Raw genomic sequence first — 25,990 nt, forward strand, 5'->3', positions numbered from 1 at the left:
CCTGTTCCCCGCGGACAGTGTCCTGATTGGCCAATCGTCTTGCGTGATGTTCGCGGACATGCAACGTGTTCGCTGATTGGACGGCGTGGAGCGTGAAGCGCGTCAGATTTTTCGGTAGCGCCCGCCATCTTGGATTCGCAGACGTCCGCGGACAGCACGGTGAAACTTTGTTCAAAATGTGTATTTTGTAGAGTGTGTTGGTGTGTAGGAGTGTTTGGGGAGGGTGGGAGTGTATGAGATAGGATGAAAGTTGTGTTTTTTATGTGTTAGACGTTCTTTTTGTGTTCGATTTGTTTGCGGACATCACAGGTGTTCTGAAATGTTCTAAATAAACTGACTGGGGGGTGTTCTAAGGACTCAATATGTGTCCGTTTTGTTCGCAAGCAAAGTGAAACTGTTCTAAGAACACTCGCGGTGTCCGGGGAGTGTTCGTAGGGGGTGTCCTGAGGACGCTGTCCGTATTGTTCTCTGTCAAGTTGAATGTGTTCTAATAACACCCGCGGTGTCCTGAAATGTTCGCAAATAAACAAAATGGGGGTGTTCTGAAGACGTTTTTGAGAACACTCCCGGTGTCCTGAAATGTTCGTAGGGGGTGTCCTGAGGACGCTGTCCGTATTGTTCTCTGTCAAGTTGAATGTGTTGTAAGAACACCCGCGGTGTCCTGAAATGTTCGCAAATAAACAAAATGGGGGTGTTCTGAAGACTTTTTTGAGAACACTCCCGGTGTCCTGAAATGTTCGTAGGGGGTGTCCTGAGGACGCTGTCCGTATTGTTCTCTGTCAAGTTGAATGTGTTCTAAGAACACTTGCGGTGTCCTGAAATGTTCGCAAATAAACAAGATGGTGGTGTTCTGAAGGCACTTCTAAGAACACTCGCGGTGTCCGGGGAGTGTTCGTAGGGGGTGTCCTGAGGACGCTGTCCGTATTGTTCTCTGTCAAGTTGAATGTGTCCTAAGAACACTCGCGGTGTCCTGAAATGTTTGCAAATAAACAAGATGGTGGTGTTCTGAAGACACCTCTAAGAACACTCGCGGTGTCCGGGGAGTGTTCGTAGGGGGTGTCCTGAGGACGCTGTCCGTATTTTTCTCTGTCAAGTTGAATGTGTTCTAAGAACACCCGCGGTGTCCTGAAATGTTCGCAAATAAAACAAATGGGGGTGTTCTGAAGACGTTTTTGAGAACACTCCCGGTGTTCTTTAATGTTCGTAGGGGGTGTCCTGAGGACGCTGTCCGTATTGTTCTCTGTCAAGTTCAATGTGTTCTAAGAACACCCGCGGTGTCCTAAATTTTGGGACAGTTAGATACCAATTGGCGTATTCTAACTGTGTATTTTTTGGTCTAATTTAGTGGTATTCATTTATCTGATTAGTTGTTGTAGAATCTTTGAGCAGTTAGATAGCTTTTGGAGTATTCTAACAGTTTATATTTGTTTAACACAAATTTACTTAAAGGTTTAAATACAGTTTATTTATCAAATTTTGGTTTTAAGAACATCAAATAAGCATTTGTAAGATTTGCTGGTAATCTCTGCTTTAGAGTAATGGTACTATCATTACATTCAAACCATCCACATTTCTTTTTTATATATGCCGTGTAGTGCCCTGAATTGGTTGTGGCTCCTGTGTGGTAGATTATACCTATTGTTGTGAAGGTTTTCTTACCAAGTGATATTTGACTATGTGTGAATCCAGTCAGCTTGCAGTTGTTTTTGGTACCATCTGCATTGTAACGCAGAAGCATTAGTATTACGTATTTACTATGTGTTTGTATTACTAATGTGGAGCGATTATCTGAATTGCAGGTAGAGCATAATCTACCATGGTTTGCATTTTGTACAAGTTGCTGAAATGGAATGGATTCACAATTTGGTATTGATATATATATGAAGCGTTCATTGGGAATTTCTTCTTGTGTCACATTGTTGCACAGAGTGCATGTATGTTTCCACATGTATGAAATTTGGAAGATTTCATTTATAGGTATGTTTTTGTTTTCCAGTACTAATAGTAAGTACATTAGATATTCTTGTGGATCTTCCTGTGAGTTTATAGTGAATTTCACCATTCCAGCAGTAGTCCAATTGTCGTCTTATTCCAAAAACACTATCAGGGTAATTCATAGAATTTCGCAGAAAAGTGTCGCAAGCGGCTGGCGCAGAGTGTCCGCGTGCGATTGACTGCGCCAGGCACGTGCGCTAAAACCGATTTCCGCGCACAGCGTATTCATGGATTTCATGCTCCCAAACCAGCCGTGGCGCAGAGTATCGCAGCGACCCTGCAGCAGCGCCAGTAACGCCCCCAAGAACGCCCTCGCGCAAGGAAAAGCCAGCAAAATCGCTAAATCATCGCAAAGGGCTGCGCTAACCCTGGACCAGTTTACAGGGCAGCCAAACAAGGAACGCAAAGCGGGTAACGTGCATATCAGGGGTACACGTGAAGTCATACACGCGATTAGCCAGGGTAAGTGTATTACAGGGGTACACGTGAAGTCATACACGCGATTAGCCAGGGTACGTGTATTACAGGGGTACGCGGGAAGTTTAACACGCGATTGGCCAGGGTATGTGTATTACAGGGGTACGCGGGAAGTTTAACACGCGATTGGCCAGGGTACGTGTATTACAGGGGTACGCGGGAAGTTTAACACGCGATTAGCCAGGGTAAGTGTATTACAGGGGTACACGTGAAGTCATACACGCGATTAGCCAGGGTACGTGTATTACAGGGGTACGCGGGAAGTTTAACACGCGATTGGCCAGGGTACGTGTATTACAGGGGTACGCGGGAGGTTTAACACGCGATTGGCCAGGGTACGTGTATCACAGGGGTACGCGGGAAGTTTAACACGCGATTAGCCAGTGTAAGTGTATTACAGGGGTACACGTGAAGTCATACACGCGATTAGCCAGGGTACGTGTATTACAGGGGTACGCGGGAAGTTTAACACGCGATTGGCCAGGGTACGTGTATTACAGGGGTACGCGGGAAGTTTAACACGCGATTAGCCAGGGTAAGTGTATTACAGGGGTACGCGGGAAGTTTAACACGCGATTAGCCAGGGTACGTGTATTACAGGGGTACGCGGGAAGTTTAACACGCGATTGGCCAGGGTACATGTATTACAGGGGTACGCGGGAAGTTTAACACGCGATTGGCCAGGGTACGTGTATTACAGGGGTACGCGTGAAGTTATACACGCGATTAGCCAGGGTACGTGTATTACAGGGGTACGCGGGAAGTTTAACACGCGATTGGCCAGGGTACGTGTATTACAGGGGTACGCGGGAAGTTCAACACGCGATTGGCCAGGGTACGTGTATTACAGGGGTACGCGGGAAGTTTCACATGCGATTTGGCCAGGTACGTGTATTACAGGGGTGCGTGGGAATTATCACACGCGATTTGGCTTGGTACGTGTATTACAGGGGTGTGCGGGAATTATCACACGCAATTAGGCTGGGTGGGTCCTCACAGGTGTTACCTGTACACCCTCCACAGCACCTGCAGGCAGCCCACAAAACAGGGGACTACCCTGCACTCCTGCTCATGTCCCCCTGCACCCCCACCCCCCAGCAGTGCAGGGGCACCCTCCACCAGGCCCCCACTCATGTCTCCCACCACCCCCACCCCCCAGCAGTGCAGGGGCAGCCTCCACCAGGCCCCCACTCATGTCTCCCACCACCCCCACCCCCCAGCAGTGCAGGGGCAGCCTCCACCAGGCCCCCACTCATGTCCCCTATCACCCCCACCCCCCCGCCACCAGGGTCACCCTCCACCAGGCCCCCACTCATGTCTCCCACCACCCCCACCCCCCAGCAGTGCAGGGGCAGCCTCCACCAGGCCCCCACTCATGTCTCCCACCACCCCCACCCCCCAGCAGTGCAGGGGCAGCCTCCACCAGGCCCCCACTCATGTCTCCCACCACCCCCACCCCCCAGCAGTGCAGGGGCAGCCTCCACCAGGCCCCCACTCATGTCTCCCACCACCCCCACCCCCCAGCAGTGCAGGGGCAGCCTCCACCAGGCCCCCACTCATGTCTCCCACCACCCCCACCCCCCAGCAGTGCAGGGGCAGCCTCCACCAGGCCCCCACTCATGTCCCCTATCACCCCCACCCCCCCGCCACCAGGGGCACCCTCCACCAGGCCCCCACTCATGTCTCCCACCACCCCCACCCCCCAGCAGTGCAGGGGCAGCCTCCACCAGGCCCCCACTCATGTCTCCCACCACCCCCACCCCCCAGCCACCAGGGTCACCCTCCACCAGGCCCCCACTCATGTCTCCCACCACCCCCACCCCCCAGCAGTGCAGGGGCAGCCTCCACCAGACCCCCACTCATGTCTCCCACCACCCCCACCCCCCAGCAGTGCAGGGGCAGCCTCCACAGGCCCCCACTCATGTCTCCCACCACCCCCACCCCCCAGCAGTGCAGGGGCAGCCTCCACCAGGCCCCCACTCATGTCCCCTATCACCCCCACCCCCCCGCCACCAGGGTCACCCTCCACCAGGCCCCCACTCATGTCTCCCACCACCCCCACCCCCCAGCAGTGCAGGGGCAGCCTCCACCAGGCCCCCACTCATGTCTCCCACCACCCCCACCCCCCAGCCACCAGGGTCACCCTCCACCAGGCCCCCACTCATGTCTCCCACCACCCCCACCCCCCTGCCACCAGGGGCACCCTCCACCAGGCCCCCACTCATGTCTCCCACCACCCCCACCCCCCAGCAGTGCAGGGGCAGCCTCCACCAGGCCCCCACTCATGTCTCCCACCACCCCCACCCCCCAGCCACCAGGGTCACCCTCCACCAGGCCCCCACTCATGTCTCCCACCACCCCCACCCCCCTGCCACCATGTGCAGCCCCCACCAGGTCCTCACAATGTGCGTAATGGTCAGCCTCCACAGCCAAAAAGCCCTACCAAGTAACCCATTCACCCACATGGAAATGGAAATCACATGTTACACCCCCAATGTTCATGAAGCAAATGAACCCATGTCCGTCACACACATATTTTCCAATTGAATGGGAAAACACACAACATGACATGCATGAAACCAATGAGATGAAACCACACAGTGAACAATGTAAAAAAAGATGTATTAGAAAAAAATACGAATGCTAAAGAAAGAAAACTAACTACAATGTAAATGTGAAAAAAGAAGCTGCATGTCCGCATAAAAACACAAAACTAGAAAATCAAATCCAAAAAATTTTGTCCAAAGTGAAATGTCAAAACTCTCCGTGCAACAAAGAACTATGTACAAAAATAACAAGGGTCCATCATCACAACAGAACTAAGGAAACCTCCTAAAAAACCTACCTAAATATCAACTATATACAAAAAGTGGAGCAGTGTCCGTCGACTCCAAATCATAAGAAAAAACAAAGGAAACCTAAAACTAAAGAACTATATACAAAGGCGGCGGGCAAGTCCAGCGGCTCACTCTGTGGTGTTCCGGGCCAGGGCATCATCGAACTCCTGTTCGATGTCCCGGAGGCGGTCCAGTTCCATGGCCCCGAGGGTCCGCAGGGACGACGCCGTGTCCTCCTCCAACCCCCTGCGGATTGCCTCGAGGCACTCGGCCCGCCTCAGGGCCCTCCGCATGGAGTTCTCCGCCCTGACCATTGTGAGCCGCGCCTCTTCCGCCCGCCGCCGCTCCGCACCTATGGCGTGGCCCAACCGCTGCCACACGGAAGACACTCTCTGTCCTGGGTCCTCCTGCCCTCCGGCCGATGCCTGCCCCTCCGATGTCGAAGGCCCCGAGCCTTCATGGCTCCCACCATCTTGCTGCTGCTGCTGCTCTGCCTCTGCCCGTGCACTGCCTCCTGCTGCCTGCACATCCTCCGCCGGCTGGGGTGCAGTTGTTGATGTGGCCACCCCTGCTGGACGTCCGACTCCCGACTGTGGCAGGGATGCCTCCTCCACCAGCCTGGCCGCACTGTCAGAGGCAGCTCCACAGGGCACCCAGGTGACTGATGGGTGGGAAGATGGCACAGAGGACGATTGGCGCGTAGGGGGTCCAGTTGAGGAGGGGGTCGGAACAAGCCCCATCAGACGGAGGAATCCGGTCTGGGTGACCTGTCCCAGCAGGCTGACGTGGTCAACGAGCCATTCGAGATGACGTGCAGTCTCTCCATGAAAAGACTGCAGGTCACCTCGCATGGCCCGTTGACGCAACGCCACACCAGCCAGGACAGGCTCAACCCGGACCTGGATAGCCACGTCCGCAGGCAGAGGAAGGCCAGTTGACGTCAGCTCATCCCCAGCCTGAAAACGGGTCTGGACGTAGGCATCCCTGCTGGTGCAAGATGATGCAGGGACAGGATCGGGGACAGGATTGCACACAGGCACCTCCGCGGCCGCCTGTGCTGCCTCCTGTCCCTGGTCCTGGACTGCACCACTAGCACCAGTGGGATCCCCACCTCCAGACCCCGTCTCTGGTGCTTGCGTGGCCCCCTCCTCCACCAAACCCCCCACCAACCTGGATGACTCTGTGCCATCTTCCCCTGTTGGGCCCTGTGGGGTCCCAGCTGCCCCTTCTGCTGCCGAGGAGTCCAACTGCAACCTCCGCCTCTTGGACCTCCCCCCGGCAGCTGCGGCCTGGGACGCGGCACCGGACTCCTCACTCCCCGACGAGATGACAACACGGGAGGGGAGCCGGGCCTTGCGTCTCCGGCTGGCGGTCGGATCCCCGCCGCTGTGCTCCACAGCACCTTCTCCGCCCTCTTCATCAGTTGACGCTGCAGACAGGGAGAAACAAAACACAGGCATCAGGGCACTGTACAATGGACACATACACGCATGACAGTTGCACATGAGTGGCATTGGCAAACCTCAGACATGTCATCACAATCCCCAACACACATGACATTGCAACTGGCACACATGAGCCATACCACAGCCATATCGCAACTGCCACCACCATCCCTACACATACAACAGCATCAGCAGCCAAAGGGGAGCCATACATCACATGCAACACAGGAAGTGCACCACACATGTACACACACCACCACACTTGCATGCATGTCTACACCTCTGCCAAGTGTCGCACTGTTCAGACGGGCATCCATGTCACATCTGCAAATCAGGCTTCCACATACCGCTGTCACATGCATCCATGTAGCATCACTGTTGCACCTTTGACAAATACACACACATGCACATGTACACAGTGCTCATACATGCAGCCGAAAACAACATACATGCCTGACATCACGGACATGTCTACTTACATACACATTCATCCAAACATGTGTGCACGCACAACTGCATTTGCCATGCAAGCCCACACACACAAGCACCATCCATGTCTCACACATTACAGCCCTCGCATGTGTCAGCCCCACGGCCCTGTACACCCCCACCCATACTCCACCCCATACAAACAGATGTGCAACCGGCACAATGGGGAATGATCACCACACGCCCTGCTCACAACCAGGATGCATGTACACTCACCGCTCGACTCCAGACGGCTCTGCTTCTCTAGGACCTGGACGTGGAGCGCTGGGGATATGCGTTCCAGGACCCCCATCTGTTCTTCCGACAAGTGGCCCCGGCGCCCCTTGGCATCCGCTGCCTTCAAGAGGCGCCGGGCCTTGTTCAGGGTCCTGGACCTGAAGTCCTCCCAGCGCTTCCTGACATGTTGTAAGTCCCGGACTGCCACCCCCTCCGCGTTGATGGCAGTCACGATGTCTGTCCAGATCCGAGTCCGTCCTTCCTTGTCGGCGCGGGAACTTCCAAAGAGGGCATCATACTGCCCCAGGACTTGCTCCACCAGGACACCAACTTCGGTGGCACTGAAGCTGGTGCCCCTCAGCCTCTCTGGCCGGGGGTTGTCAGTGGTCACAGATGGTGTTAGCCCCGACATGACAACCCCAGAGGCAGGAGTGGGTGGGCAACTGGGTCCTGGGGCTGGGCTGTGGAGCGATGGAATTCCAGTCGGGAGTCTTCTGTTCCAGCAGGGGTGGTCACAGCAACAGCACCCCTGGCTGATGTGCAGGCAGCAAATGGCAGTGCACGTGGGCAGCAGGCAGTCAGGCAGCAGCAGATAGCAGGTGGGAGCGTGCTCGGGGCTCTGGGGGGCAGTAAATTGGCCTTCTGGGCAGGAGCGTGGTCTCCCGTGTGCTTACGCGTGGCCAGCTTGGTACGGAGTGAATTGGCACGTGAAAATCCTGCACGTCAGCGTGAAAACCGAGGAAAGGCCCTTAGCGCGTAAGCGCGTCAGCACGCATACGCGATTCCATTGGACCAAAGGCCCTCAGCGCGTAAGCGCGTCTGTGACGTGACCCGCACGGGTGTTTCCCACACAGCACGTGATGACAGAGCACACGTGGAAAGACTGCACGTCAGAGTCTCATTGCGTGTGATTGGTGGAAATGGCCGTACACCGGGATACAGGTGCGCTGACGTACTTGCGTGTGTAAGTGTCCGCGCACACCTCATATACACGTACATAGGCCAATCGCGTGTACACGCACTTTTGTCCAATTACACGCGATGAGACTCTGACGTGCAGTCTTTCCACGTGTGCTCTGTCATCACGTGCTGTGTGGGAAACACCCGTGCGGGTCACGTCACAGACGCGCTTACGCGCTGAGGGCCTTTGGTCCAATGGAATCGCGTATGCGTGCTGACGCGCTTACGCGCTAAGGGCCTTTCCTCGGTTTTCACGCTGACGTGCAGGATTTTCACGTGCCAATTCACTCCGTACCAAGCTGGCCACGCGTGAGCACACGGGAGACCACGCTCCTGCCCAGAAGGCCGATTTACTGCCCCCCAGAGCCCCGAGCACGCTCCCACCTGCTATCTGCTGCTGCCTGACTGCCTGCTGCCCACGTGCACTGCCATTTGCTGCCTGCACATCAGCCAGGGGTGCTGTTGCTGTGACCACCCCTGCTGGAACAGAAGACTCCCGACTGGAATTCCATCGCTCCACAGCCCAGCCCCAGGACCCAGTTGCCCACCCACTCCTGCCTCTGGGGTTGTCATGTCGGGGCTAACACCATCTGTGACCACTGACAACCCCCGGCCAGAGAGGCAGAGGGGCACCAGCTTCAGTGCCACCGAAGTTGGTGTCCTGGTGGAGCAAGTCCTGGGGCAGTATGATGCCCTCTTTGGAAGTTCCCGCGCCGACAAGGAAGGACGGACTCGGATCTGGACAGACATCGTGACTGCCATCAACGCGGAGGGGGTGGCAGTCCGGGACTTACAACATGTCAGGAAGCGCTGGGAGGACTTCAGGTCCAGGACCCTGAACAAGGCCCGGCGCCTCTTGAAGGCAGCGGATGCCAAGGGGCGCCGGGGCCACTTGTCGGAAGAACAGATGGGGGTCCTGGAACGCATATCCCCAGCGCTCCACGTCCAGGTCCTAGAGAAGCAGAGCCGTCTGGAGTCGAGCGGTGAGTGTACATGCATCCTGGTTGTGAGCAGGGCGTGTGGTGATCATTCCCCATTGTGCCGGTTGCACATCTGTTTGTATGGGGTGGAGTATGGGTGGGGGTGTACAGGGCCGTGGGGCTGACACATGCGAGGGCTGTAATGTGTGAGACATGGATGGTGCTTGTGTGTGTGGGCTTGCATGGCAAATGCAGTTGTGCGTGCACACATGTTTGGATGAATGTGTATGTAAGTAGACATGTCCGTGATGTCAGGCATGTATGTTGTTTTCGGCTGCATGTATGAGCACTGTGTACATGTGCATGTGTGTGTATTTGTCAAAGGTGCAACAGTGATGCTACATGGATGCATGTGACAGCGGTATGTGGAAGCCTGATTTGCAGATGTGACATGGATGCCCGTCTGAACAGTGCGACACTTGGCAGAGGTGTAGACATGCATGCAAGTGTGGTGGTGTGTGTACATGTGTGGTGCACTTCCTGTGTTGCATGTGATGTATGGCTCCCCTTTGGCTGCTGATGCTGTTGTATGTGTAGGGATGGTGGTGGCAGTTGCGATATGGCTGTGGTATGGCTCATGTGTGCCAGTTGCAATGACATGTGTGTTGGGGATTGTGATGACATGTCTGAGGTTTGCCAATGCCACTCATGTGCAACTGTCATGCGTGTATGTGTCCATTGTACAGTGCCCTGATGCCTGTGTTTTGTTTCTCCCTGTCTGCAGCGTCAACTGATGAAGAGGGCGGAGAAGGTGCTGTGGAGCACAGCGGCGGGGATCCGACCGCCAGCCGGAGACGCAAGGCCCGGCTCCCCTCCCGTGTTGTCATCTCGTCGGGGAGTGAGGAGTCCGGTGCCGCGTCCCAGGCCGCAGCTGCCGGGGGGAGGTCCAAGAGGCGGAGGTTGCAGTTGGACTCCTCGGCAGCAGAAGGGGCAGCTGGGACCCCACAGGGCCCAACAGGGGAAGATGGCACAGAGTCATCCAGGTTGGTGGGGGGTTTGGTGGAGGAGGGGGCCGCGCAAGCACCAGAGACGGGGTCTGGAGGTGGGGATCCCACTGGTGCTAGTGGTGCAGTCCAGGACCAGGGACAGGAGGCAGCACAGGCGGCCGCGGAGGTGCCTGTGTGCAATCCTGTCCCCGATCCTGTCCCTGCATCATCTTGCACCAGCAGGGATGCCTACGTCCAGACCCGTTTTCAGGCAGGGGATGAGCTGACGTCAACTGGCCTTCCTCTGCCTGCGGACGTGGCTATCCAGGTCCGGGTTGAGCCTGTCCTGGCTGGTGTGGCGTTGCGTCAACGGGCCATGCGAGGTGACCTGCAGTCTTTTCATGGAGAGACTGCACGTCATCTCGAATGGCTCGTTGACCACGTCAGCCTGCTGGGACAGGTCACCCAGGCCGGATTCCGCTGTCTGATGGGGCTTGCTCCGACCCCCTCCTAAACTGGACCCCCTACGCGCCAGTCGTCCTCTGTGCCATCTTCCCACCCATCAGTCACCTGGGTGCCCTGTGGAGCTGCCTCTGACAGTGCGGCCAGGCTGGTGGAGGAGGCATCCCTGCCACAGTCGGGAGTCGGACGTCCAGCAGGGGTGGCCACATCAACAGGTGCACCCCAGCCGGCGGAGGATGTGCAGGCAGCAGGAGGCAGTGCACGGGCAGAGGCAGAGCAGCAGCAGCAGCAAGATGGTGGGAGCCATGAAGGCTCGGGGCCTTCGACATCGGAGGGGCAGGCATCGGCCGGAGGGCAGGAGGACCCAGGACAGAGAGTGTCTTCCGTGTGGCAGCGGTTGGGCCACGCCATAGGTGCGGAGCGGCGGCGGGCGGAAGAGGCGCGGCTCACAATGGTCAGGGCGGAGAACTCCATGCGGAGGGCCCTGAGGCGGGCCGAGTGCCTCGAGGCAATCCGCAGGGGGTTGGAGGAGGACACGGCGTCGTCCCTGCGGACCCTCGGGGCCATGGAACTGGACCGCCTCCGGGACATCGAACAGGAGTTCGATGATGCCCTGGCCCGGAACACCACAGAGTGAGCCGCTGGACTTGCCCGCCGCCTTTGTATATAGTTCTTTAGTTTTAGGTTTCCTTTCGTTCTTATTATTATTTTGAGTCGACGGACACTGCTCCACTTTTTGTATATAGTTGATATTTAGGTAGGTTTTTTAGGAGGTTTCCTTAGTTCAGTTGTGATGATGGACCCTTGTTCTTTTTGTACATAGTTCTTTGTTGCATGGAGAGTTTTTACATTTCACTTTGGACATAATTTTTTTGATTTGATTTTCTAGTTTTGTGTTTTTATGCGGACATGCAGCTTATTTTTTCACATTTACATTGTAGTTAGTTTTCTTTCTTTGGCATTTGTATTTTTTTCAATACATTTTTTTTTCCATTGTTCACTGTGTGGTTTCATCTCATTGGTTTCATGCATGTCATGTTGTGTGTTTTCCCATTCAATTTGAAAATATGTGTGTGACGGACATGGGTTCATTTGCTTCATGTACATTGGGGGTGTAACATGTGATTTCCATTTCCATGTGGGTGAATGGGTTACTTGGTAGGTCTTTTTGGCTGTGGAGGATGACCATTACGCACATGATTGGGGATTGTGAGGACCTGGTGGGGGCTGCACATGGTGGCAGGGGGGTGGGGGTGCAGGGGGACATGAGTGGGGCCCTGGTGGAGGGTGACCCTGGTGGCTGGGGGGTGGGGGTGGTGGGAGACATGAGTTGGACATGGGTGGGGGCCTGCTGGCAGGTGCCCCACAGTGCTGGGGGGTGGGGGTGGTGGGAGACATGAGTTGGACATGGGTGGGGGCCTACTGGCAGGTGCCCCACAGTGCTGGGGGGTGGGGGTGGTGGGGGACATGAGTTGGACATGGGTGGGGGACTGCTGGCAGGTGCCCCACAGTGCTGGGGGGTGGGGGTGGTGGGAGACATGAGTTGGACATGGGTGGGGGCCTGCTGGCAGGTGCCCCACAGTGCTGGGGGGTGGGGGTGGTGGGAGACATGAGTTGGACATGGGTGTGGGCCTACTGGCAGGTGCCCCACAGTGCTGGGGGGTGGGGGTGGTGGGGGACATGAGTTGGACATGGGTGGGGGACTGCTGGCAGGTGCCCCACAGTGCTGGGGGGTGGGGGTGGTGGGAGACATGAGTTGGACATGGGTGGGGGCCTGCTGGCAGGTGCCCCACAGTGCTGGGGGGTGGGGGTGGTGGGAGACATGAGTGGGGCCCTGGTGGAGGATGACCCTGGTGGCTGGGGGGTGGGGGTGGTGGGAGACATGAGTTGGACATGGGTGGGGGCCTGCTGACAGGTGCCCCACAGTGCTGGGGGGTGGGGGTGGTGGGAGACATGAGTTGGACATGGGTGGGGGCCTACTGGCAGGTGCCCCACAGTGCTGGGGGGTGGGGGTGGTGGGAGACATGAGTTGGACATGGGTGGGGGCCTGCTGGCAGGTGCCCCACAGTGCTGGGGGGTGGGGGTGGTGGGAGACATGAGTTGGACATGGGTGGGGGCCTGCTGGCAGGTGCCCCACAGTGCTGGGGGGTGGGGGTGGTGGGAGACATGAGTGGGGCCCTGGTGGAGGGTGACCCTGGTGGCTGGGGGGTGGGGGTGGTGGGAGACATGAGTTGGACATGGGTGGGGGCCTACTGGCAGGTGCCCCACAGTGCTGGGGGGTGGGGGTGGTGGGGGACATGAGTTGGACATGGGTGGGGGACTGCTGGCATGTGCCCCACAGTGCTGGGGGGTGGGGGTGCAAGGGGACATGTGTTGGTGTTCAAGGAGACATGTGCCTTTGCTGGGGGGCATGCCCATGTTGGGTGGGCTGCCTGCGGGACATGACCAGGGATGCAGGGTAGTCCCCTGTGGTGTGGGCTGCCTGCAGGGGCCGTGGAGGGTGTACAGGGTACACCTGGGAGGACCCACACTGTCAAATCACATGTGGGACTCCCCGGCACCCCTGAAATACACGTACCGTGCAGACATCGCGTGTAACACTTCCCGCGCACCCCTGAAATACACGCGCCCAGGCTATTCGCGTGTAAAACTTCCCGCGCACCCCTGAAATACACGCGCCCAGGCTATTCGCGTGTAAAACTTCCCGCGCACCCCTGAAATACACGCGCCCAGGCTATTCGCGTGTAAAACTTCCCGCGCACCCCTGAAATACACGCGCCCAGGCTATTCGCGTGTGGAACTTCCCGCGCACCCCTGAAATACACGCGCCCAGGCTATTCGCGTGTGGAACTTCCCGCGCACCCCTGAAATACACGGGCCCAGGCTATTCGCGTGTGGAACTCCCCGCGCACCCCTGAAATACACGCGCCCAGGCTATTCGCGTGTGGAACTTCCCGCGCACCCCTCAAATTCACGCGCCCAGGCTATTCGCGTGTGGAACTTCCCGCGAACCCCTGAAATACACGCGCCCAGCCTATTCGCGTGTGGAACTTCCCGCGCACCCCTGAAATACACGGGCCCAGGCTATTCGCGTGTGGAACTCCCCGCGCACCCCTGAAATACACGCGCCCAGGCTATTCGCGTGTGGAACTTCCCGCGCACCCCTCAAATTCACGCGCCCAGGCTATTCGCGTGTGGAACTTCCCGCGAACCCCTGAAATACACGCGCCCAGCCTATTCGCGTGTGGAACTTCCCGCGCACCCCTGAAATACACGCGCCCAGCCTATTCGCGTGTGGAACTTCCTGCGCACCCCTGAAATACACGCGCCCAGGCTATTCGCGTGTGGAACTTCCCGCGAACCCCTGAAATACACGCGCCCAGGCTATTCGCGTGTGGAACTTCCCGCGAACCCCTGTAATACACGTAGCCCGCTCCCCCAGGTCCGATCGCGTGAGGAACTTCCCGCGCACCCCTCAAATTCACGCGCCCAGGCTATTCGCGTGTGAAACTGCACGCGAACCCCTGAAATACACGTAGCCCGCTCCCCCAGGCCCGATCGCGTGAGGAACTTCACGCGAACCCCTGTAATACACGTAGCCCGCTCCCCCAGGCCCGATCGCGTGTGGAACTTCCCGCGCACCCCTCAAATTCACGCGCCCAGGCTATTCGCGTGTGAAACTTCACGCGAACCCCTGAAATACACGTAGCACGCTCCCCCAGGCCCGATCGCGTGAGGAACTTCACGCGAACCCCTGTAATACACGTAGCCCACTCCCCCAGGCCCGATCGCGTGTGGAACTTCACGCGAACCCCTGTAATACACGTAGCCCGCTCCCCCAGGCCCGATCGCGTGTGGAACTTCACGCGAACCCCTGTGATGCACGTACCCTGCAAATCGCGTGTGACACTTCCCGCGCACCCCGGTATACATGCACACGTATTTTTTGTCAGCGGGTGTCCGTGATTGTGGGTACCCCTTTGCACGTCATTTTTCCTGGAGGGCCACAGTATGGGACATTCATCATGGCAGTATATAGGTGCTATTTGTTGGCGCACCTTTTGGCGCACATTTCTTACAGCCGCAGAGACTCTACCGCCTCCTTTCTTGTGGCGGTCGTGTTTGTGCCTGTGCGCTGGTTTGAGCGTGCGCTTTTTTCCCCTATTCTATTCCATGAATACGTGTTGTAGGCGAGCGTGTGGGCGTTCCGCGCACTTGTGCCCTGTACTTCCCCCGTGACGCCCAAGTTTTGGCAAGTTGTTCCCCATTCCGAGTGTTACGCCCGTGTTCCGCCTACTTTTATTGCGTGCGCCGCGCTATGTGCGAATTTCGCTGTGGCCTGTGCGATTTTCGCTGTGACCTGGCGCACGCTGTTAGATGGCCTGTGCGCCAACGTGCGCCAACGTGCGCCGCGCACTTTTTTTTCGCACATCCGCTGGTTTTCTCGCGCACGGCCTTCCATGAATCGACGTGCGCTGCTTTTCGTGCGATTTTCGCACGTTCACTGCGATTTTCGCTATTCCACTGCGATTCGCACGTTTTTGCCCACTTGCGCCGCGCTAATTATTCCATGAATCGGCCTCTATATGTGTTGTCAGGATTGTTTGCTGCATTTCTGTGAAGTACTAACATTTGCAAACACAAAGGGTCTGTACTGTGTAAGTAAATGTTGTCAACAATTGGTGGTAATTGAAATAGAATATTCATTGCTACATTTGCATAGCAACTTACACCAACTATATTTGAGAATTTAAATGGTCCAGGTAGTTCTGTATCTAACTGCTTTTTTTGGAGTTTGTCTTCCTTCTTTAAAGAAGTACCTGGTTTACTTTCTCTAATTGATTCTTTTTTGTTTGTGGTACTTGATGAAGTATTAGTTTCTTTTACTCTCTTTGGAGGATTTGCAGTGACGTCCTGTTGCATTTCTGTTTGATTTAGTTTTCTTTTACAACGTTTTAGTTTTTGTGGAACAGAATATGTGTCTACGTGGGGAGTGTATAGTGAGCGAAGTCTATTACATTCTAAAATGCAAGGAATATCAGCGTTTACTTTACTTGCATCAAAGTTGATTAGAAATAGACCGTGAAGTGTACGTAAGCGTGACAGTGCTACGTAGCTCATGCCTTCTTTAAAGACTGTGTTACCAATATCTATCATTGCTTTGTCTAGGGTAAGACCTTGTGATTTATGAATCGTGACTGCGTATGCAAGAGTTAGAGAAAATTGTTCTCTGCGTACATACATATCTTTGGAGAGAGGGAATCTAGCTGTTGAGCGTCCTATCCGTTTTACTTCTGAAAGTTTGTCAAAGAGTATATTGACAAACTGAATTTTGTTGTCACGTGGGTATGTTTGAAAGCCAACAACTGTACCCAGTGCTCCATTAACTAGTCCTTGGTCCACGTCAAGGTTATGTTTAAGCATTACTCTGCAATTTAAGGATAATTTTAACATCTTTTCTAAGCCTGCTGTGTTTGAGATAGATTTTTCTAAATTATTTAGTCTTGTTGTGGCTTGGTCATACATGGGTAGTGTCATCCCATGTGCATCAAGTTTGTCTGTGGCGCTAATTTCCATTATTGGTTGCATTTCTTTACTTAACATTATTTCATTGAATTTGAGACAGCTTGCAAGAGTTGGCATTAAGGCCATACAATTGACATTTTTGTGGGCTAATTGTTCCATAACATCTGTAGCACATGCATTATCGCCATAAAGTGCATTCATGTGCTGGGTTTTCAATGTTGCTTCTGCTTCTTTAGAAAGTATACCAACTCTCAAACTTTTTAAAATGTTGGCATAAGTTAGATCTGCAGATTGGCGCATGTTTTCTGTTAATTCTCTGTATTGGAAATGTTGCCAAAGGTTGACATTTCCAATGCTGCCAACAGTTTTACGGCAGAGTTTGTGCCCTAATGTTTTAAAAATAGGTTCACCTTTTACTGGTGTTAATTGAAGCAGATCTCCAAAAACAATGATGTGTTTTCCTGCAAAGAGATCTTCATAGTCTGTTTTGAGTACTTCTTGTAATCTGAGGTGAATCAAAGCTAACATCAGGTTGGAGACCATGCTCACTTCATCTATTAGTAGCATTTTCATTTGTTTCAATACTCTGCGTAATTCCATTGCAGCTTCTGCAGAAAGTTTGTAATAGTCTAATTTGTTCTGGTGTTCTACTGGTAATAGTAGTAATCAGTGTAATGTAACACCACCTATGTTGTAGGCATCTAAACCTGTGGGGGCAGTGACAACAGCTGACAGTTTGTTGTTTGTCAATTGTTGAAGGAATTTACTTATGATTTTTTGATTAGGAATGTTTTGCCAGAACCAGCTTCACCACTGACGTACAGTAGTATAGGTTCATAATTATGGCAGGAACATTCTTTATTTTCATGTTTTACACCATGTGCAATTTGTTTTGTTACTTCTTGAAAAATGCTACTTTGCTCATTGTTTAGTTTGATTGTAGTATAGTTTATCTTCATACTGACACATGGTGTTTTCTACTTCTATCATAGCTAATTCTGCCTCATTTGTTATTAGTGGTTCTCCCAGTGGTTCTTGGCTTCCTTTTACAGAAGGTTGACTACTGTCAGGAGTATCCTTATCTAGTTGGGCTTGGAGTTCTTCTTCATGTTGCTGTTCATTGTGCAACATTGTCTTGTACTGTGTAAAGTTTACATCAGTTATAGTGCTTTCATTTGCTTTGAAAGCATCCTCATATGAGTCATAGTTATCTAGTAATTGCTCTTCTTTTCTCCATGGTTTGAAGAGTTGTAGCAGGGACATGTAATATACTTCTTTATGTTGAGGAGTCTTCAATGACAATTTGATATGATTAATTAAATTTGGTTTAGTGAGTTTAACTAAGCTGCCTTCACAGTCTGTCACTCTATATTTACCTTTTTTTTCATCAGGTTTCATATTATTTTTGTATATGTAGTTTTGGGCTATTTGGTATAGACAAATGTTTTCCAAAGTATTACTTCTGTTTGGGTAGTATGTGTCCAATAAATTGTTTTTTAAAATGTCTTGGCTGTTGGGATCATGTTTGGCTATTGTTTCTATATCTTCATATGATTTTAGAACTCTTTTTCTAGATTTAGCTGGACCAAGAATTAGCCATACTATATTTTCAGATTTACCATACAATGAAGTACCAGTTAAACGATCAGCTGCTTCATAAGATCCACATTCTCTATGGGTGAGCATTTTTATGCCCAAGCTGTATAATTTCTGCGATACTGTTTTATCTGATGACAGGTCATTCCAGAGGTCTTGGAGCTCTGTCTTTTCTGCTTTAGTTAGGTATGCTGTGACATATCGTGCAACTGCAGTAGAATTGTCCGCAATGTACTGCACATCTATGTTTGCATTCCATAAGTGGGCAATGATTGCATTATAATCATTGATATATTTTTCTTCTTCTTTTCTTTTTATGTAATATGTATTTTTAGGTGACTTACCTTTAACACTATGTCTAACTGAAGACATGAGGTTGTTTACTTGACCTGTATTTGTAACTGGTCTAGGGAAACCAAATTGGCATTTGGTGTAGTATTTGCCTTTGTTTTTGTATTTGCGACGACAATATTTTCCACATTTGTGTCTTTGAAATTGTAAAATGTGTGCATGAAGATCACTATTTGTGGCTTCTGATGGAATTTCACAAGTGACATATTTTTCAATAAACTGTAAAACAGTGGCCTCACTGTTTTGACCAAATTTAGGAGCATCTTTAATCCATAAAAGCATGTGGATATGTGGTGCTCCTCTGGCTTGGTATTCTTTTCTCCAAAAGAAGTGTTGCACTTCTCCAAGGGGAGGAACAGTTGTATTACAAATAAAATGTAGCATAGCAATGAAGCGATGGTGAAAATATCTTGAAACATTAACAGATCCAAAGAACAAAGTTCTCCAGGTGTTAGAATATCTATGTTTGTTTTGTTTTTATTTGATATGCGTAGGAAATCATGTAAATCTTCCCATGCATATTCTGCACAACTTAATGTAACAAACCAAGTGGGTGGGCCAAGGTTTCTGATCATACAACGTACATCTCCATGACGTTGAAACCAGTACTCTTTAGTACCACGCATATTTGCTAATAGATTTGTAATATTTGATTGTAAAACCTCATCCTTTTGTTGCACTTTCTCTAATAATTGTGTAGCAGTCATATTTTGAAAGTGTGATCCTGATTTTAATATGTGTGCAACTCCGTAACATAAAGTTGCTAGTTCACTTTCAAAGAGTAGGTGGAATATGTATTCCACATTTTGTCTAAATCTGGGATCTTCAGAATACATCCGTAATGAGCGGTATTCTGAAGCTGATATTTGAATAGGTCTATCATCATACCTTCCTCCTTTGCCAGTAGGAAAGAGTAGAGGAAAAGCACGTGCTTCTATACTTTTTTCCCATATACTGATTGGCGATCCTTTTGTTTGACGCATTTGGTAAGTTTCCAGTACATCTTGTACGGTGTCATTACAGTGCAAAGGATGAATTGTATAATGGTCTAAAGTATTTGATATTGTAGCAGGATCTAGTAGCTCAAATTGACCAGCTTCTTGTGTTTCTTGAATTATTTCAGTTGTATCTTTCAAGTTTTCTTCAATATTAATTTCTTTGTAATATTCATTATTCTCTTTAAGATATTGAAAGGCTTGTCTAACTTTATATAAATCTACCAGCTGTTGCCATATTTTTTTGTCTTTTGTAGGTACTCCATTTACTAATATAATTAAAGATTGCTGCATTGGACGTTGCACTCCTAGAGTATGCACATTTTCTTTTAGATTTAATGGTAAATAAACTACTTTTCCACGAATGCCTTTTACCAATTCAGAGGGAGGTAATTTTGCTGTTTTTGGTTGAAGGCATATTATTGCTTGAAATGGGTGTACTGTTTGAATTATGATGCTCTCATATAAATTAAGTTGTTGTAGAGGTTTTGGTACTGGATATAATTCCAAATTATTTGTGATAGAACGTGAAGGAGTTTGGTTGTCAAGTTTTGTAGTGCAATAACTGCAAAGTATTAAGGGCTCAGTTGTTTCATATTTGTTTTCTGCTACAAGGTAGAGAGCTAATTCAAACCATTTAGAATCTTCATTGTCTTCTATTTTGTATGATAGGTCCACAGTTTTTGTGTTACTTTTATAAAAAATTCTACGGCAACATACACATACATGGTTTGGTACTTGAGCTGATGTACTTTTAAATTTTAGTATTTCTTTTTTGTATGTGTTTAGCAAAAGGTTGCCATGTGTAGAATTGTTGCTTAATTGTTTTAAAGCTATTTCATTCTGTAAATGGCTTTCACTTCCAAAATATTTTTTCTGGATATAGTGAATTTCTTCAAGTAGGTCTTTTGCTGTACCATGTAGAAGGATGTTATTTAACTTTGCTAGTGCTGAAGCAGGACTTTTAGCATAGTACAGTTTATAGACTAGATTTCTTATAGTTGAATGATGTGTTGATATCCTTTTGAGATCATGGAAAGTGGTTTTACAAGTAGGTCCTGTAATGCAGGCCAATGAATGTCCTTGTAGTCCTGTGTACCTGCGCACTGGACAGGTATCTATATTTTGCAGTAATTTAATTTTGATTTTGTCTTTGCTTTTTACATATTTATTGAGGAATTGGCGTAAAGATTTGAAACATTGTTTGGGAATGTGACACATTGACGTGCATGGCCATTTGTACACTAGACGTTCTGATTCAGTTGAATGGAGGGGTAATTCTAAGTTTTCAGGGCATATTCTTGTAAGGAGTACTTCTTGTTCCATTATTGTATTATTCACTTTTTCATAACCTCGACCACTGCTATTTATGGCAATTGTATTTGTTTGCTTTTGTTTGTATGCTTCTTCATTAAAATATAGTTCTGTGCTCGTAGTGTGATTCCATTCACCTCCGTAGATACTTAAGAAGTTCTTTCTGTTGACATTTCGCTTATTGAGAAGTCTTTTTTGTAATTTAGTTATTAGTTTTGTTAGTGGTTTCATTTTGTTTAACAGTAAAATAAATACATTTCTTTTGAGAAGAATTGCACTGTCCATCAATGCTTCTAAGATTAATTTCCTACGATAGATTTTAAGCTTTGAACCTGATTTATCTCCTGTTTTTATAAGATTTTGAAGGACTTTGTGACGGTATATTTTGGCTAAAATACTTTTCTTGGTATGCTTACTTTGCACTATATTAAAATTTGAAGAAGTAGTTTTATCTGTAATAATAGCTGATTTTCTGTTAATTGTTTTTTGGTTTGTTTTACATTTTGATAGAGGAAGCAAAGTTGTTGTACTTGAAACTTCTTGTGTTTCACTAAATGATTGTGTTAGCTGTTTTGTTTCAACTTTTTTTACAAATTCTGCTAGAGATGGATGCTTATATTGGACACCTTTATTTTCATTTGCTCTACTTTTGCGTTGCTTTCTATGGACTTGACTTTTGGTAGGCATTCTTTAGGGTCTGTTGAAAAAAATAAAGAAGATATGGGTTGGGGTGTTCTGGAATGTATGTGTGCTGTGTGCTTGAGTGTTTGAGTAAGATGATAAAGATGTATGTAATGGTGTGTGATTGTGCATTGGGAACTAAAACTAGTAGGGATAGGTATTCTTGAATGTATGTGTTACTAAACTGGGGTTCAGATGACAAAAAAAAAGTAAGCTAGTGGTGTGGAAAAGTACAAATAGTAAATCTAATGTATACAATTAAAACAGTTGTTTGCTCTATAATATGAACATTGTAGTGGTTCAGTTGGCTAATTTGTGTGTCCAAAAATAGAAATTTGTGGGCCATTCTGGCTGTAAATCGCTGTTTAAGACATGGACATTTTTGGACAAAATGGTACAAAATCTCTATTTTTAGAAACCAAAATAGCTCGTATTAATGTTATAGTATATTTGATTAATAATACAAATATTATGGTGATATTTTACTTACTTTCTTTTTAAATTAACAGGTAACTTCTTAGTTTTTCTTTCTTCTTCAAATTCGGCTGCTTCTTTTCAGGAAACTGGTCTTCACTGCAATTGTAAAAGCTTCAAATTAGTAACTTTGTTTGTATATAGCACTGTTTTTAATTTAGATATTGATTTTTTTAATTGAAATCCTCAGTGCCTTCTGTAAAACCATTAAACTAATTTATTTACATAAGATACATTGCATCAGTTCAGTACATATGATATGTTCTTAATGAAAAAATTGTATTGAATGACTAACTAGCAAAAAAAAATTTCTTTACTATGTCTTGTGAAATTTATAATATATTAGTGAATACCACTATTTCTGTAAATAAACTGTTCTAGGTAATAGCACCTCAATGTCATGTCTAATTTAAAGTAATTAAGTAAATAAATAAATAAAAACAAAAAATATGAAATTGTATAAGTATTTTTATAAAGGTTTAAACATAGATTGTGTTTGCATGCAATTTTGTTTGAATATATGTAGTCTATATATTTCATTTAAAAAATGTTAGTTTAACATGATTTGAGTGTGTGTGTATAAAGAAAGTAAATAGTATAAAGGTTTATAAGTGATAGTTGATTTTAGGAAATTGAAAAAAGTACAGTAAATTCATTTTACAGATTTTACAAGGTAAAAGTCTGTTTGAAAATGTGTTCATCTACTATACAGAAAATATGCATACCTGAAGTTTGTGTTCATGCATATGGATATGCATGGAGCTGCAAGTAGAAATCTTGAAGACTTGTACAGTATTTCTGGTAGATGGTGCTTGCCAATGATATGACACTTGTACTCAGAGAGATTCAGAGTAGATTTGTAGTGCTGATCTATGATGATGCAGTTAGATGTAGAGGTCTTGAATGTGATTGGTGCATGGTCATGTGATTTTTGAGGTACATCCAATGAGGGAATGGCAGAGAGAGTGTAGTGGAAATGGTAGAAGGGCTGTTCATGTTACGATATGTCCGCAGACATGGCGGTAGTTCGCGGACATCGGGAGTTACATCCGGGGATTTTTGGGTTCAGAAGTCATGCAAATGAGAATAAGCACTGAAAGGGATTGGTCAGGAAAGTTTGGTGGGTGTGTTGTGCCAGGAGAGATTTTCTCAGATACTCTTTTTGCTGAGAGAACAAAAGATAGTTATGGCTGTGTGTTTCAGAAAACAGATTGTTTGGATTTTAGGAGATTTGTGGATACATTGGTTGAAGGTGCATGCAGAAAGCTGTGGAGTAGCTGTAGATCCTTGATTCCCACATGTGGAAGTACACTGGCATGGAGTACGTGGAATGAAGTGGTTGGACTTGCTACCTCTCTGTGCTACTTTGGAGACAGAGCAACATCCAGACATAATTGTAATTCATTGTGGAGGGAACAGTTTAGGACATGTGACTGGAATTTTTTTGCAATTTGCTATGAAAGAAGGACTTAGGAAGGTTATCAACATGTTTCCTAATTCTCAAGTGATATTTTCACGGATTGCGCAGAGACAAATGTGGTTTCGTTCATCTTCAATTGGTCCACAAATGGAAAAAGCAAGGCGCAATGTTAATACGGCTGTTTGTGCCTTTCTAAGAGATTTTGGCATGTCTTCTTTTCACAATGAAAATATTATGTTTTGTAGTACATACATTTTTCGCAGAGATGGAGTCCATCTTACTTATGCTGGCAATCAGATTTTTCTGAGAAATGTACAAAATGCATTGCAACCTTTTTTGGAATTACAACAACGATTTTGAAGTAGATGTTAAGCATTTACAATTTTTGGCTTACAAACACCACCCAAAGGCTCTTTTCAGAGCCACCACTTCTTTCAAGAGAAAATTACAATGTTTGTGATGGAGTAGCAACCCAATTTTTTTAATGTTCGCGGACTGTCCGCGGACTTCTAAAAAATACAAAGAGCCCTGCTTCATTTATTTTCACTTCTATTTTTTAACTGGGAAAGGCGGCTCTGAAAAGAGCCTTATTTTTTTTTGATTTTTGTAATTTTGTATTTCTTTTGGTTTTTCAGACACGACACACTAGTAGAGGAGGGTAAAGGGGGGGACACCAACCACAGGGATAAGAAAGGGCGAGCTGAGAGAGGAAGATGTAGAGTGGGTTTTATTTGGGTAGTGAGCAGGTCTTCTCGTGCTCTGAGACGATAGTCTCAAAAGCACTCTGAAGTCGCTCCCCCCTGCAGAGTACTGTGTCACAGTACATACATACAACTGTGACCCTCGAAAAGTAAGGGTCATCAGCATTCTGTATGGCCTGTGAGGCAGCTTGAGGAAGACGCTGTCCCACAGAGGTGGTCCTTGTGGTGACAGGATCAGAAACAGAGGATGAAGTAGAGGAAATCAACCTGCTACGTTCTTCGCAAGGTACAACCCTGCGAATAGCCCCAGAGTGAAATGACCTCAGGTGTTGCTTCATAGTAGTGGTCCCAAAGCTGTACTTACCGTGCTTCCCGCGACTGAGTATCATTTTGCACTTTTGCAGGTAACACGGTTCGCACGAGCCTTAGGAACATTACCATGAATGGTAAATAACCGCCACACCCAAGACTCACGCCTAGTGCGGGTAGTAGGGTTTTCCTCTACATCATTCTCATCGTCCTCTTCTTCCTCCTCCGCATCCTCACTCCTGTTCCCCTCTTCAGGCCCTTGGGGAGGTGGTGGTGGTGGAGGGGGTGGGGGTGGTGCTGAAGCAGGTGCAGCACCAAGTGGCAGTTCAGCAGCCAAGGATGCCATCTCGATGATGGGGTAGTCTGCAGGTGGCAGCAAAAATCACTGTGTTCTGAAGAATAGCCAGAAACACAATGGGAATAAGCTCTTGGGCGTGGTCTTTTATTGGGGTGCTTGTGCGCGATTCGCGGACATGCGCACTGTCCGCGGACAGATCGAACACAAAAAAAGGATCGGAAAGTTTCAAAAGGTATCTAGAAACGCAAGATTGCTATGTGGGACTTGAGCCATGGTGAGATTTTATTGAAAAATATTATGGATTAACTGAAAATGTACTTTTAAATTGTTCGGGGACACGAACAGTGTCCGCATTTCAGGACACACGATGAGCGTGGGCGCGGTCATATGATCCGTTCGCGAACTAGTCCGCGAAGGAAGCGCCTGTCCGCAGGACACCAAGTGCACGGAGATTGGTTAGCGCATGCGCATTGATGTCCTACGGACACTGTTCGGGTTCTGAAGTAATTAAAAGTGCGTCACACGTGAAACGAACATTTCAGGACACCGCTTGTTTTCTTAGAACAGTTTAAACTTGGTAGCGAATAGTAAGGACAGACATAGTGTTCTTCAGGAGGTTTATAGTCATAATGTCGAAACAAAAATGTCGACAGACAAAAATGTCGAATAAAAAATGTCGAAAATAATAATGTCGACATCCTATACTTATAATGTAAAAAGTCATTTTTTCGAGAAAAAAAATGTCGACATTTTTTGTTGTTGACATTATGACTATAAACCCTTAAAACTATCAACACCTCACCCAACACCCTCCTGCAACCCCCCCACACCCCCCACCACCACCCTCCCACCCCTCATACTCAACACATTCTAATTATATATTTATTTATTTATTTATTCAATAAATAAATAACAAAAAAGAGTATCATTTACTATTGGGGGGGTCCCCCCCAACCCCCCCTCACCCAACACCCCCCTGCCACCCCCCCCACACACCCCACCACCACCCTCCCACCCCTCATACTCAACACATTCTAATTATATATTTATTTATTTATTTATTTTTTCAATAAATAAATAACAAAAAAGAGTATCATTTACTATTGGGGGGGTCCCCCCCAACCCCCCCTCACCCAACACCCCCCTGCCACCCCCCCAAACCCCCTCCAACCACCCTCCCACCCCTCATACTCAACACAATCTATTATATATTTATTTATTTATTTATTCTTACAATAAGTACATAATTTCGAAAAAATATCGAAAAATGTCGACATTTTTGTTTGTCGACATTATTGTTTTTCGACATTTATTTGTCGAAATTTTGACTGTCGACATTTTGACTGTCGACATTATGACTGCACACCCTTCAGGACACGTGTAATTTAGTTTATGTAAGAACATTTCAGGACACCAATTGTGTTCTTAGAACAGTTTCAATTGGGTAGCGAACACTACTAACAGGTATGGGAGGTCATTACAACCCCGGCGTTAAGGGTTAACGACGGCGTTAACCCTTAACGCCGGATTCCCACTTT

This window comes from Ambystoma mexicanum, chromosome 2q (assembly GCF_040938575.1).
Source record: "Ambystoma mexicanum isolate Mex_15411 chromosome 2q, UKY_AmexF1_1, whole genome shotgun sequence".
NCBI classification, from domain to species: Eukaryota; Metazoa; Chordata; class Amphibia; order Caudata; family Ambystomatidae; genus Ambystoma; species Ambystoma mexicanum.